Raw genomic sequence first — 13786 nt, 5'->3', positions numbered from 1 at the left:
GGCTAAAAGAATGTTAACTTTATTTATGAACATGTGATCTGTGTTTATACACATGCTAATAAACAAAAAGGAAATAACTGTTTTCAAGAAATAAAACTTCATCTGAATTAGTTTAAATACTATATAAAATGTACTTTATACAAAATGTGTTACATTAACTACTACAGTCACCAGGATAGTCATCTATTTTGTGCTAGCATTTGGATACATTTTAAAAAAATCAGTTTTAAACCACCAGCAAAACAGAAACTTGGACAGTTTTTACAGCATTATGCTTAAAAAAACAAAAACCCATATACCCCAAAAGAGGGGGCCACCCCAAACACTATGAGTTTGGAATCACTGTATTTAATTCCATGGGAACTAAAGGCCATATATACTTTAGAGAACAAGTCCAAAGTTCAGATTTTCTATATTATCATGTTTAAGATCCAATGATCCAAGGTTAGTGAAATGCCTAATACACAATTCAAGATCAGTATTTAAAAAGGATAAAGTGAAACAGCAAGCAGTACCCTTGAATTCTAAATGAAGATTTCAGACATCTTGTGTATAAATCAGCCTGAGCAGTCAAATGTTTAGAGAACCATCCAGTTTACAGAACCAATTACTGCAGACCTGTGTTTGGAAACAGATGCTTCACCCACAACTGAGGACTACTACTAATTATTAGCTCAAAGTCAAAATGGTGTGGTACTTCAAGTTAATCTGTGATAAAATTAAGACGTTACCCTGGTTAAGGGTAGTTACCTTTGATAAGGTACAGTTCTCAATTAGCTTATTATTTTATGAGAAAGAGGGAAAAATTTTAATTTGGACAACTGAGCAAACTGGAACTGAAAGACCTTATATTAAAATTTGAAAACAATGTACTCAATTGTATAAAATCATCAAAATCATTGAGGAGACATTGATATCCTGGTGGAGGGCCCAATTTCAGGTTTCACTTTAAAGTAAGGACAGAAACAAAGAATAGGAGCTCAAAATTGCCAAATAAAGCAAAACTAAATAATAAAGCTGCATCAATGGTCTCTGGAAAGCTTTCTTCTCTGATGTGTCTGAACTTGGAGAAAGCATCAAACTTTAATATGGAGCTTTGCATGTTGCTAACCCCCTTTTAAAAGCCATCCATCAGGCAGAAAAAAATAACCTAACAAAAACTAAGTGATACAACGTGAAAATGGCAAAATATACATTCCAAACATTTTTTTATTGCAAGAAACAAAAAGCACACAACAGCCTGTACATACATACAAAATACTAACTATAGACAGACAGATGCAGAACATGTTATCATGTTCAGTAATGTAAAACCTACATGATCTAAAAAGGATCATACATTAACTGTACAACACAGTGTCATACAGGGTTGCTATCATTTAATACGAAACAGTGTTCTTGGGGCACAAATTACCCATTTCTACAAAGTAAGTGTGCAAATTATGCCACATATATCCAGATTCAACTGAGCTGTCATCAAAATACATTTTATTTACAATATGTGCTATGATCAGTTGGATATTAAGGTCTAATATGATTCACTTCACTGCAACATTATAAAGGTAAAAGCAATGTGTAGAAAAAGTGTGAGATTGTGTTTTTACATACTGCTTTTGAAGTTCCCATCACTGGTTCAGTTCGACTTCTAAAAAAAAAAAACAAAAATAACATTAGCTCTATGAACAGCTATTTAGGATTTAATCTCTATCACACTTTTGCAGGACAATTTTCCTTTGGGACAAAGATTTACAAACAGCCAATTTCCAAAATAATACACTACTTTAATTAATCTTTACCACCTTTGAACACTATCAGTTTAAGATGCATTTGTGATTAAAAAAAAAAAAAGTACTCTGGAGGCCTGCCAGACCTCTAGAATCTTCCAGGAAAGATGGATGGCATTTGAGTGAAAATATGTTCATTAGAATAATGGTCTGAGAAATGTAAGTATGAGACAGTTATTAAGACAATGTCCCATATGACTCCCACATCTGACAATCCACCTCCGTAAACTCACATGCCTTTTGACTTATTGCCACTTAGAATAGTTCCGTCTATTAAGAACTATTTCTATTACTAAACTTTTTCCCAATTCTTTTTATTTATTTATTTATTTATTTATTTATTTATTTATTTATTTATTATTATTTTTTAAACTTTTTCCCAATTCTTAATAGGTACAGATGTAAATTTTCACACATCAGATTTTCTTAAAGCATGACCATCGTTAATATTTGTAATTTGGATCCCTGAGAAATTGTTGTGCTCCAAAAACTGGATTTCAAATCCAGAAAGTGGTTGATAGTTAAAACAAGAATTATAAATTCCAGAAAAATACAACATAGTTTGACAGAGTATTTTAGTCAAAAGAATGAGTTAAATGGTTATGGATAATTGGATAAATTAATTTTTAAAGAGCACACAAACCCCAAAAGAAAAAAAATTTTTAAGGCCTCACAGGAAACAGGCCAGAGGTTGAATTGCTAAATATATATGCTTATTTTTAATTTTAGTTTTTGTTTATGCTGTCCAGACTATTCAGAAATGTGTAGAACCTGAATGGAGTTTCTAAGTTTGTGCATGATTTAGAAGTCCTGAGGTAAAAATAAAGTTTTCTTTTTCTAATATTTGTTCAACAAACTCAAGAGGCATTTTAGGAGTCAAATATACTACAAAGGAAATCATACCCATAGTGAATTAACATGCAATTCTCTAACAGCCAACTTATTTTTTTATGTACTTCAAATAACTCCCCAAGTTTTTTTGAATATATAAAAAAATAAATCTAAAACTCAATGTTTTTAAAAGGTTCACACTAGATTCTAGGAATTAATTTTTTCCTTATAATTTCTTAAGATTACACAAAAAACACATAGTTCACTTGGCATTTATAGCAAAAAAAAAAAAAAGAGAAGTATTCAGTCTTTTAAGTTGTTATTATACAGAAGATATTATACAAAAGGACTTCCAAATGGAATGGAACTTTACAGTAAACAATCAGAATAATCTGTAAGAATGAATACTTGCCCACACGAAGTGAAGCTCTAAGAAATGATTGTACCTCAATTCTAAGGACACATTCCATTTCCTAGGACTGATAAATTAGCAAATTCAAGAATTTTTTCATTAACCAAAAGCAGAATTTGCCAAAATTATAAATAAGGCTATCTAACTCCTAAGGGGAAATCACTATCCTTTAAATAGCCTATGTTGCCCCTTGGCCTGTTTGGTTCAGTTGGCTAGGTCCGTGGTCAGCAAACTGCGGCTCGTGAGCCACATGAGGCTCTTTGGCCCCTTGAGTGTGGCTCTTCCTCAAAATACCACGGCCTGGGTGAGTCTGTTTTGAAGAAGTGGCGTTAGAAGAAATTTAAGTTTAAAGAATTTGGCTCTCAAAAGAAATCTCAATCGTTGTACTGTTGATATTTGGCTCTGTTGACTGAGTTTGCCAACCACTGGGCTAGGTGTTACCCGGTACACCAAAAGGTTGCCAGCTCGACCCCTGGTAGACAGCATGCCGGAGGCAGCAGACAGATGTCACCCCCCCTCCCAAATCAATTAAAAAAAATCTTTAAATAAAAAAACAAATGGTCTAAGTTGCTGTCCTTTTCACATATTATGATTTTGCTATCACCATTAAAATAGCAAGAAAGCCCTAGCTCCTTTGGCTCAGGGGATAGAGCGTTGGCCTGTGGACCGAAGGGTCCCAGGTTTGATTCCAGCCAAGGTCATGTGCCTGGGTTGGGGGCTCGATCCCCAGTAGGGGACGTGCTGCTGGAAGCAGCCAGATCAATGGTTCTCATCATTTATGTTCCTTTCCTCTCTCTCTCTCCCCTCCTCCCTTCCTCTCTGAAATCAATCAAGAAATATATTAAAAAATAAAAAATAAATAAATTAGCAAGTATAGGAAGTTACAAGATATAAAATGTTAACCCTGCCTCCTTGTTAAGCTCCAGACGAGTCCTAAAGTATTGGTGTTTTGGTCATTTACCAATAATGGTCATTTACCATGTACCAGGCACTGTTTATTCATATCCCTATTTCATTTTGAGAACTCTAAGGTATAGATTTTAAGTAACTTACCCAAAGTCACAAATTAGTGTGAAGCACTAAGTATAGTCAAACCTAAGTTTAATTCCAGTATCTGCTCAAAAATCCTATAAACTCTCTAGCCTCCTGACAAAACCCTTTTTTGATGAGGAGCAAATGTTGGCATTTAATAATCTTGATGTTGACGAAATATTTAGCACAGATTTCTTAAGAAACTCATATACATTTTTTAACAGTAGGTGGAAAAAAGAAAGTGTAGAGGCAAAGAAGGGAACAGAAATACTTGTTCACTATTTGAACATCATTTTGTCTTTCTAAATATTACCTATATAGAGCAAAAATCTTCCTAATGGTGCTTACTCCTAACTACAGTTAAGTTAATCTACCTGGGGGAAGAAATCAGGAAAAACAAACCAATCATCACAGTTTTAATGATTGAGGAGATATCGGAGGTTTGGTTCTAAAACATCCCTGGTTCTTTCTCATACCAAAAGTCTATTATTTTGAGAACTTAAATACATGAAATTGATACTTACATAACGTACGTCTTGCTTGTAGATTTAACACCTCCAATAGGAATTCTTCTAACAATTACAGATGAATTCTTAGGAATCAGAGCATTATCATCAGTATATTCTGTAAATAAATGATAGAAATGAATTTCTATTTGAGGATTTGGGTAAAATCACAGTCCTCAAGAATTAGAGGACTTCAGACATGACTTTTATGGGAAATAAACTTAAATATAAAAGAGCATTAATAACTACGTATTCCTTGCATCTGGATTACCGATACTGTCAGAAAAAATGTCCGAAGCCGTAAGGGACTTCTCTTCCAAGGACACCAAATAGTCAACTGGTTCTTGGCCCTGGAAGGTCCACTTTTGTGGACCCCCAAATTTCAGTTAATTTAGCCACTAATGCTGAACATCTGAACTATGAAAAAAGCTGTATTTATAACAAAGAAAGTCTGTCTCTCCTAGCCCCTAAACTAAGTATTACTGGGGGAAAGAGACTGAAAATTTAAATTGCCGTGTTTAAATACAGAAGAAAGCGTTTTGTAATAAAGAATTAAGTGGAATGCAACTTTGAATAGAATGTTGATTCAAGGAAGTAACTGACATTTGAGACTTAAAAGACTGAGGCCAGCCAGATGTGCAAAAGGCTATGTTTCAGATAGAAAGGAAAGCACTTGGAAAAACAAAAAGGCCGAACAGCTAAAGAAAATGAAAGAAAATAATGTGAAATACAGGCAGAAAGGTACTGATCATACATTGATTTATATTTTGTTTCTAAATACAACAGAAAGTTATTAAAGGATTTTAAACAAAAACAATGCAAGTTTTGTTAAAAACAAAACAAAATGATAACTCTTATCTAAGTGGAGCATGAACCCATAGAGAAATAAAAGTAGAAACAGACTAATTAATAGGGCCACTGCTGTGCAGTCCAGGTAAGAGATAAGGATGGTCTGGGCTGGGATATGAGAGAGAAATGGAGAGTCAGAATGTTTGAGGCAGAACTGCTAAGGCTTGTGGATGAATTGAATTGGGATGGGGGGTGGTGGTGGTGGTGGTGAAGAAGAAACAAGAATTGGGCATGAATTTCTGAGTTTCTGGTTTAAACAACTGGATGAACAGTGATGTCAATTCCTGATAAGACAAATGGGAAGATTAGTGAATCCTATTTTTCTACTCTTTGAACTATTATTGCAATATTTCTCTAAGAATAAAATTTAAAGAGTAAATGGACCAATGAATTTAACTATGGTAAAAAGAGTTGCTAAGGAACTAGTAAAATTACCAAGAAGAAAAATAATCCAATTCAGGGAGAAGGATGAAAAAATGTATCCAACTCCCTTAATCACACAATCAGACAGACATTAGGGTTTACTCTGTTAAGGTTATGAGTTTACTTGTTTCATGTAAGTTACCACCAAGTGACTGACTTCCAATTATTTCAAGTTTATCACATATCTAAGCATTTTCATATATACATATATATATATATACACACACACACACACATATATATATATACACACATATATATACATATATATGTAAAAATAATATAAATATGAAAATATATTATCAGTTCTATTCTTTTAAATCATAGTACTATTGGTATTTCCTGTTATGAACTAAGTTGTTCAGGAAAGGGTTATTTTCAGTATATTTCAAGCAGTAGGCTGTATCTCACAGGTATTCAGTTAGAATGATGCAATTTCCTAGATCCAGGAATACCAATGTAACTATCATCTTGCATAGTTTATGACAGTTCCAGATTCTAAGCAAGCTAAGAAATATTGGGAACTAAGATGGAGAATCTTTTAAAAGCAAATTCTAGAATCAAAACTTGGTGTCAAACACCTGACAGTTTCTGAATGTGTAACAACTCTCAAAAGTGTTCAATGGGGGAAAAATAGCAAATGTGTTCACAGTAGCTTTCTAGGACAATTAATTTAATCAACAAAGTGCTGTGTCAAACTAAAAGTTAGGTGCTCTAACATCAGACACTGTAACTGACCTTTTAATTTTTATGTACCTGAATTACATCAATGATTTTCTACCCTTAAGTAGCCTGTTAACTTCAAAAGACTCTTTCTACACACCATGATAATTTTTAATCCAAAAACATGCACATCATGGATGGAATAAAAAACAAGAGCATTTGAGAAATGAAGGAAAATGTATAATACGAGTATTTTAAAAATACTTCACCCCAGCTTCCAAATCTTTCGCAGTAAGTTCAAGTGAAGGGTTTTTTTGTTTTTTGGTTTTTTTTGGTGTGTGTGTGTGTGTGTGCAGAAACATAGGTAAATAAGTTATATAGTTAAATTATATAGGAAAAACATACAATCTCCTATTAGGAAGCTATAAGCATTTATTCTGTACTCTTTAATTCACTGGATGGTGCTAAAACTAAGGGGGACTCTTACTCAGCTGTCTCATGACACTGGATACTATTTCCAATAAAACTAATTAAGTGACTGTCCTCTGCACTACAGTATTTCTCCCCTAATGTGAGGATTGCAAACAATGCAGCTTCCTCCCCGGGAGCTCCTTCTCTTAACCAATCTAGTATCAAAGCTCTCTCTAATAAGGACAGTTCACACAAATATATAAAATAAACATGCTGTTGGGCAAAGAAAGCATTCCCCTCTCTTTCAGCGTTTATCAAAATAAAGTACCACATAATTTCCTGGCTTAGAAAAAAAAATAACATGTCACAAAAGCCTTAAATTTTGAACAAGAATTCCATCACCTTATTCCATCAAATTTACTCCATTCTAACAAAGTTGTGTTCAATTATTAGGTGGAAAAGAAGGACAAAGTCTAGCCCCAAATGATTAAATTGTGTAATATTGCAATAAAATATGAAGCTTGCATAGTACCTAATGATTAAAATTGACTTAATATTCTTTAATTCTATTTGTATTGTCTTTCATTCATAAGTACCATTCCCCTATCAAGATGGCCTGAAACTCTTATAAAGTCACCTGTTCTGTAAAGTATAATACATAAGGAATGTTTTTGGTGGCCTTCAAGAAAAAGTAATTCCCTTTAAGTATTTTCTTGAATATTTTTAAAAGCTGTTTTTCAAACCTTCGTGACCACCAGTTTTTCCTCTCCTAAGTATAGAGATGCTACACATAATTACAATTACCATGGCCTCACGTGAAGTGTCCCTTAAATATGAAACTACTTTTTAAAGGGGGCGGGGGGGGGGGGGGCAGAATATTCTTTCACACATTATCACGTGAATAAATAAAATTCTTTCTTAATGAATATTTTTGAGTCATGATTGCCAATAGTGCTGTTCCTTAACACAATAATACAATCATACTTATTATCGGATGTAAATGGAAAACAGCTCTTTACCATCACAAGACATTCTATCTACCAAACAACAGGCTAAAAGTGGGGGACTCCCCCCCCCACCCAGTTGCAATTAAAAGAACCCTTGTTACCATAAACCAAATTTAGTAACCAAGAAAAACCCTAACCTAATTAGAACTTCGCTCTATTTCTTCTGATGCCATCAATAAAACTCAAATGACTGACCAACTGAAAACTACAGATCAGCATTACAATACTGAGAAAAAGAAACCAAGTTCAGAGTCAGAATGTGCAAGGGTCATGTCACATTTTCAGTATCTACTGTTAAAACTCTCAATATTATAAAAAAATGCATATAAAATAAGAGTACAATCAGCGGGTTACTGGTACTCATATGGCAGCAGCCTGCTGTTTTTCAGTATCCTAATATCAACATCACTATGTAAAGTCTAGCCATCATTTTTTTAAAGTCTTTTTTATATTTAGTAAAAATGAACCAAGAGCACAGCCACTTAATTGCTGTATTACTAATTCTGAAATTTGCACTCAAGACTAAAGCAATCCCAACGTTGAAGACTGGCTGGATTAAATCCTCCAAAATATTAAAGTGAGGCTCTCTTCTCTACAATAAAGACAACTCCAAAATTAAAATAGACAGGAGAAGGGAGAAAAGTAAAAAATTTGCCCCCAACAGTTGTTAGGTTATAAAGTTAGAGAAGTAACAGGGGGGCAAGCTCCCAAAGAACCCCCATCCTCTCCCACCAAAGCCTTTTCCAGACCTCCGAGAGGATTGGCCCGTTCCAGATCCCCGGACGCACAGAGCCGATACAGCCAGTTCAACCCCGAGGCCGAATGCTGCAAGCCCTGGCTGCGCCGACAGCCGCGGAAAGACCCACAAGAGCCATTATGGCGGTTAGTCTTCGGCTGGGAACCTCCCCACCGGGGTGTCTCCACCGGCACCGAGTCCATGTGCTCTTACCTTCCTTGGTCTGCGCGTTGGTGATCTGCAGGTCGCAGTCGGCAGCTTTCAGCTTCTCTCTCCCCATAATCTGCTTCTTGAGGTCGCAGAGGGAGATGTGGAGCCCATCAAAGGTGACGGTGTCATAGTTGAGTTTGGAAGAGAATTTATAATGCACACAGGACATGGTGCCAAAGGACTCCCTAAGGTTCGGCGAGGAGACGTGGACACGCTCAATATATGTATATTTATAAACTTAAGAGCAGAATATGTACATACACAAAACACTCACAAGACACCGAAGGACCTAAGGCCTCGGATTAAACACCCCCTCCCCACAGCAGGGGCGTGAGAACCGCAATCCAGACCCCGACCGCGGAATCACTTCATGCGCAGGAGGGCGGACGAGGGCGGGAGGGCCAGGGGCTCCGCCAACGGGCACCGCGTCACCCGGCCGGGTCCCCCTCGCTCATGCTAAGGGCCGGCAGACGGTGCAGTCAGTCGCGGTCAGTCCACACGTTAAAAGTCCGAGTGACCCAGCGGGGTCAGGGGTCCATAGTGCGGCCGCACCTCCCGGTGGCTCTCTCCGTGGTTTGGGGTGACCCGGGCCCCGCGAGAAGGCCGAGGGGAGAGGGCCTAGGCCCGCAGTCCACGAGCGGCCTCTCGCCTCCTCCTGGCTTGCGGACGACCGGCGTGGCTCCCAGGCCCAGGCCCGCCCCCCCACGCCCCGGCTCCGGCTCCCCGGAGGCCTCGGCGCCGCGGCCTAGGCCCAAACGCGCGGTCGGCGGGGAACAGGCCTTCCTTCGCAGGCCGCCGCCACCCCCCGCCGCCGCCGCCAAGCCGGCAGCGGGCCTCCACCGGGCTCCGGGCGCGGCCTCACCACCCGGGCCCCGCCGGCGGCCGGGGGGCTTCGGTGACCTGGCGCCGCCGCCGAGGCTCCCAGACGCTTCCTCACGCCGAGTGCTCCGCGCTTCTCTCGCCTTCCGCTCCCGTCGCCTCTAGGCCCACAACGACGAGAACACGCCCGGAAACCGCTGGGCGACGATGAGGGCTTCCTTTCTGTCCCGCCCCGTGCCGCTCCCAGGCCCTCACTAGGAGCCGGCGACACCTCCAGACCAGGCACTATGGCGGACGCGGCCTGACTCCAAGCGAGCGCCCACTCCGGGGTCTCTTAAGCAGGAACTGCACGGGCGGCGCCTGCGGGCGGGGCCGGCGTGCGCGCGTCGGCGGCGAGGGGCGGGGCCCGCGGCGTCACAAAGCGCACTCTGCCCACGTGACCCCGCGCTTTGTGACGCCGGAGCGCGGAACCGGAACCAGCCGAGAGAGCGGAAGAAACCATCGGCCTCAAAAGGGAGGGGGAGACTGGAAAGAGGGCCGACTCATAGGGCGGTTTTGGCGGGGGAGCTCAGATTTCAGGAAAGAGGGCCGACTCATAGGGCGCTTCTGTGGGGGGAGCTCAGATTTCAGCAGCTATTACCAGACTAGTTTGCACCACAAGTGGGGTTCCGAGGGATGCCCGGCTAACTCCCCTGGCCTACAACCCCAATCTCTTCCGAGCCTCCCAATTTAAGTAAACATTATGGTTGCTATGCACGCACCCCCTAACTTAGCCTTCCAACAAACTCGGTACCCTAAGATATTCTAATGGAAATTATGAAGCAGCCCCCAGGGTAGAATTTATAACCATTTACCATACATTTTTGGGGGACACCCTGTATTTTGGGAGGTGAGCACACAATGCAAGATTACAGATGTGTTATAGATCTGTATACTTGAAACTGATATGTCATTAACCACTGTCACCCCAATAAATTTAATTTCTAAAAATTTCCATTAAAAAAATGTTACTTGGCCCTGGCTGGTGGCTCAGTTGGTTGGAGTGTTGTCCCATACACGAAAAGGTCGTGGGTTTGATTCCTGGTCTGGGAACATACCTAGGTTTTGGGTTTTATCCACTGCCAGGACAAGTATGGGAGGCAGCCAATCGATGTTTCTTTGTCTCTGTCTCTCTCTCCCCCTTCCTCTCTCTAAAAAACCAATAAGAACATCTCTTCTGGTGAGGATTAAAAAAAAAAAAATGGTACTTGGTTTACTGGGTTGCTATGAATTAAATAAATGAGTACATTTCCATTATTTAGGTCCATGCCAGGTACATAGTTCAGTGTGTGTCAATAAATGTGGTTCAATCAATGTCAGTTTAACACCAACAATAAACCCGAAGTGGTCAGCACTACCATTATCTCCAATTTATAAACGAGGGAACAGAAACTAGCAATCATGAACTTTCTGAATTCCCACAATCAGGGCAATGCCTGTTCAGTGGCAGGTCCGAAATCTCATTTCTAATTATAAAAGCCGGGAACTGTGCCAAGAATCCCCTCAGTGGATTGGAATATTTTTCCTTGGAGCATGGGGGTGTTATTATTACATCTATAAAATTCATAATATAATAAAATTGCATTCATAAACTGTAACACTCACTATCACTTACAATGCATGTTCCTCTTCCTCGCTGAGCCAGTCCCTGAGAACAAGGTCAGATGGCCCAGAGGTGGCCAGGTTTGCTAGGGACTTCCAAGTCCCCACTCCAAATCCCTCGGAACTCCGTTTAAATCCGTCAGCATCCTGTCAGAAAAGTCTTCCTAAGGCGACCTTATCTACAATCGAAACAGAGACAGACTCGGAGACGGAGCAGGCCGCAGTCGTGTACTTTGAGAGGCTCCAGCATTTGCCGTTTGACCTCTGGAAAGTGACGTGGCTTCTCTGGCCTTGGTTTCCTAGAAGGCCTGTCTCCTGGGCCCTGTGTGGCTGCGCGCAGAGGCGACCAGTGCTTGGTTTCATACCCTGCTGCTGCTGTCTGGGCATTCCTCATCATTTTCATTTCGCCCTGAGCCACGCAAATTATGTGGCGAGTCTCTGTCAAAATAGTGCCTTCCTTGAAACAGAAGAGGGGTTGGGGGCGGGGGGTGGGAGATGATACTCAGTGGGCAGTTTCAGTTTTGCCAGGTGAAAAAGTTAGACATTTGTTGTACCAAAAGGTGACTATACTTAACGCTACTGAGCTGTACACCTAAAAAGGTTGAGATGGTCAATTTTACATATGTGTTTTTTTTTAAAAAGGACAATGAAAACTCCCCAATGCCTTTCTGATAGGGTTAGGAAGACAGTTCCCTGGCAGTGCCTGGCGCAGAGGCACCACCGAAGTGCTGTTTGGGAGGTAAATCAAGTGGCCGGTGCTGGAGGTGTGCAAATACGTAACACCACAAACTACGGCTGGCATCCACCACGGCTTCCTTTCACCACGCCCTGTGCCACGCAGTCTTCCAATCCTCCCGAGAACCCAGTGGATAGCTCCACTACCATCCCCATTTTATAAGCTTGGCAACAAGGTTCAGAGGGGCGAGGTCACGTGCTTGAGGTCACACAGGAGCCGGAATGTGAAATGGGCGAGCCGAGCCGGGAAGGGCATTCCCCGCGCACTGACTATTTTATGGGCAAGGAGGAAGCGGCTGCCCTCTCTGGGTGCCAGGAGCAAAGCTGGCCCACTGCCCGCTCGCCCTCCCCGTCCCTGCTTATCCTCGGTTATCTCTGATCTCCTGCTTTTATCTGTCCCCGTTTCTAGATTAAGTTCCGGGCGGTCACGGACCTCCTCCTCGCTGTCTCCGGCACCTGGCAGGCGCCGGGGCACGTGTGTGGAGCCCCGAGGACTCTCGCTCAGTGGTCTGTCTGGCTCCTCCAGCAGCGACAGGCCTGGTTGATGAAAGCAGGCAGAGGCCTTGACGCTCCCTCGTACTCGGGAACGTCCCTGGAGGACGTGCAAATGGGGCGCCCTTGCTTACATAGGCCTCTGCTCAGGCTTGCGCACCCCCTCACCCACTCTGTGCCCCCAAGTCCTGGCCCTGGCTCTGTGCTGTCTCCTGTATTGTGCACTGTCTCCTTCATCCTGACCTGTGAGCGAGCCGTTCTTCTCCGTCTTCAAGGTCACAGCTGGTAGTGATGGAGCCGGGCTTCACCCCAGTGGGGGGCTTCCCTTCCCTGCCAGGCCCCCCGGTGGTGTCCGTCCCACCTGTGCCTGTCTCGGCATATACCTGGCCTTCGGTTTGCTCCTGGAGAACACTGGATGGGGCGGGGGAGGGGAGGAGAAAAGCATTCATTCATTTCATAGGACTCATTGAGTGACAGCGTGTCCCTGGCACGGTCCAGGCATTCAGCGCAGCAGCGCACACGACGGCCCAGGCTTCTGCCAGCCTGGAGCTTTCTTCTAGGGAGGGAGAGACGCGGGAAGCAGCTAGACAAGCAAGGTGAGGGCGAGGACATGGCTGCAGAATGCGCCACGTGTTATGAAGAAAATGAAGCAGAGTTAGCGACCTGGGGCCTGGAGGGGCGGGGGAGGGGCTAACCTGGATCGTCAGGAAGGGCCTCTGGAGGGGGTGACCTTGGAGCTGGCACCTGAATGACAGGAGGTGAGGTCCTAGGGAAGGACATTTCTGGGTGGAGAGAATGACAAGTGCCAGAGTCCTGAGGTGTGATGCAGGGACAGTGAGGAGGCCGGTGTGGCTCAGTGGGTAAGGCGGGGTGACAGGGCTGGCGCCAGAGAGAAAGGCAGGGGCCAGATCCTGTAGGATTAGCGAAGCCATTGGAACAACTTTTGACTTGAGAGAGCAATATTCTAGGAAGGCGTGACCCTTCGGGACCAGCCTATGCTGATGTTCTGGGCAATTTGAGAATGGGGTGGGTGGGTACCATGGCTTCTGAAGACCCAAGTTACTGCTGAGCCATAACGCCCTTCAGCACCTCCTGGAACTTGAAGAGGCCGGGAGAGCATGGGGTGCCGGGTGCGGTTTGTTGAAAAGGCAGAGGTGGGGTGACACATACCATGCCTGGCTCATAGCGTCTTCCCCAGGGTCACGTGACCAGGACTGTGGCTTCAGACAGGCGGG

The 13786-nt window shown here is 42.4% G+C and overlaps 1 pseudogene across 1 annotated transcript; it reads right to left on the bottom strand.

Annotated features, from left to right (window-relative positions):
- Positions 1–3: 3 nt before the first annotated feature.
- On the bottom strand, positions 4–10007 carry LOC307112344 (E3 ubiquitin-protein ligase RBBP6-like; annotated as a pseudogene). Its single transcript, XR_013815301.1, has 3 exons — positions 8868–10007; positions 4584–4683; positions 4–1645 (listed from the first exon to the last, which is right to left on the bottom strand). The product of XR_013815301.1 is annotated as an E3 ubiquitin-protein ligase RBBP6-like (transcript).
- Between the last annotated feature and the right edge of the window lie 3779 nt (positions 10008–13786).

This window comes from Cnephaeus nilssonii, assembly GCF_951640355.1.
Source record: "Cnephaeus nilssonii genome assembly, chromosome: 2".
Classification (NCBI taxonomy): Eukaryota; Metazoa; Chordata; class Mammalia; order Chiroptera; family Vespertilionidae; genus Cnephaeus; species Cnephaeus nilssonii.
Note: the sequence above shows the minus strand (reverse complement) of the source record. Positions and strands in the feature narration are given on the sequence as shown.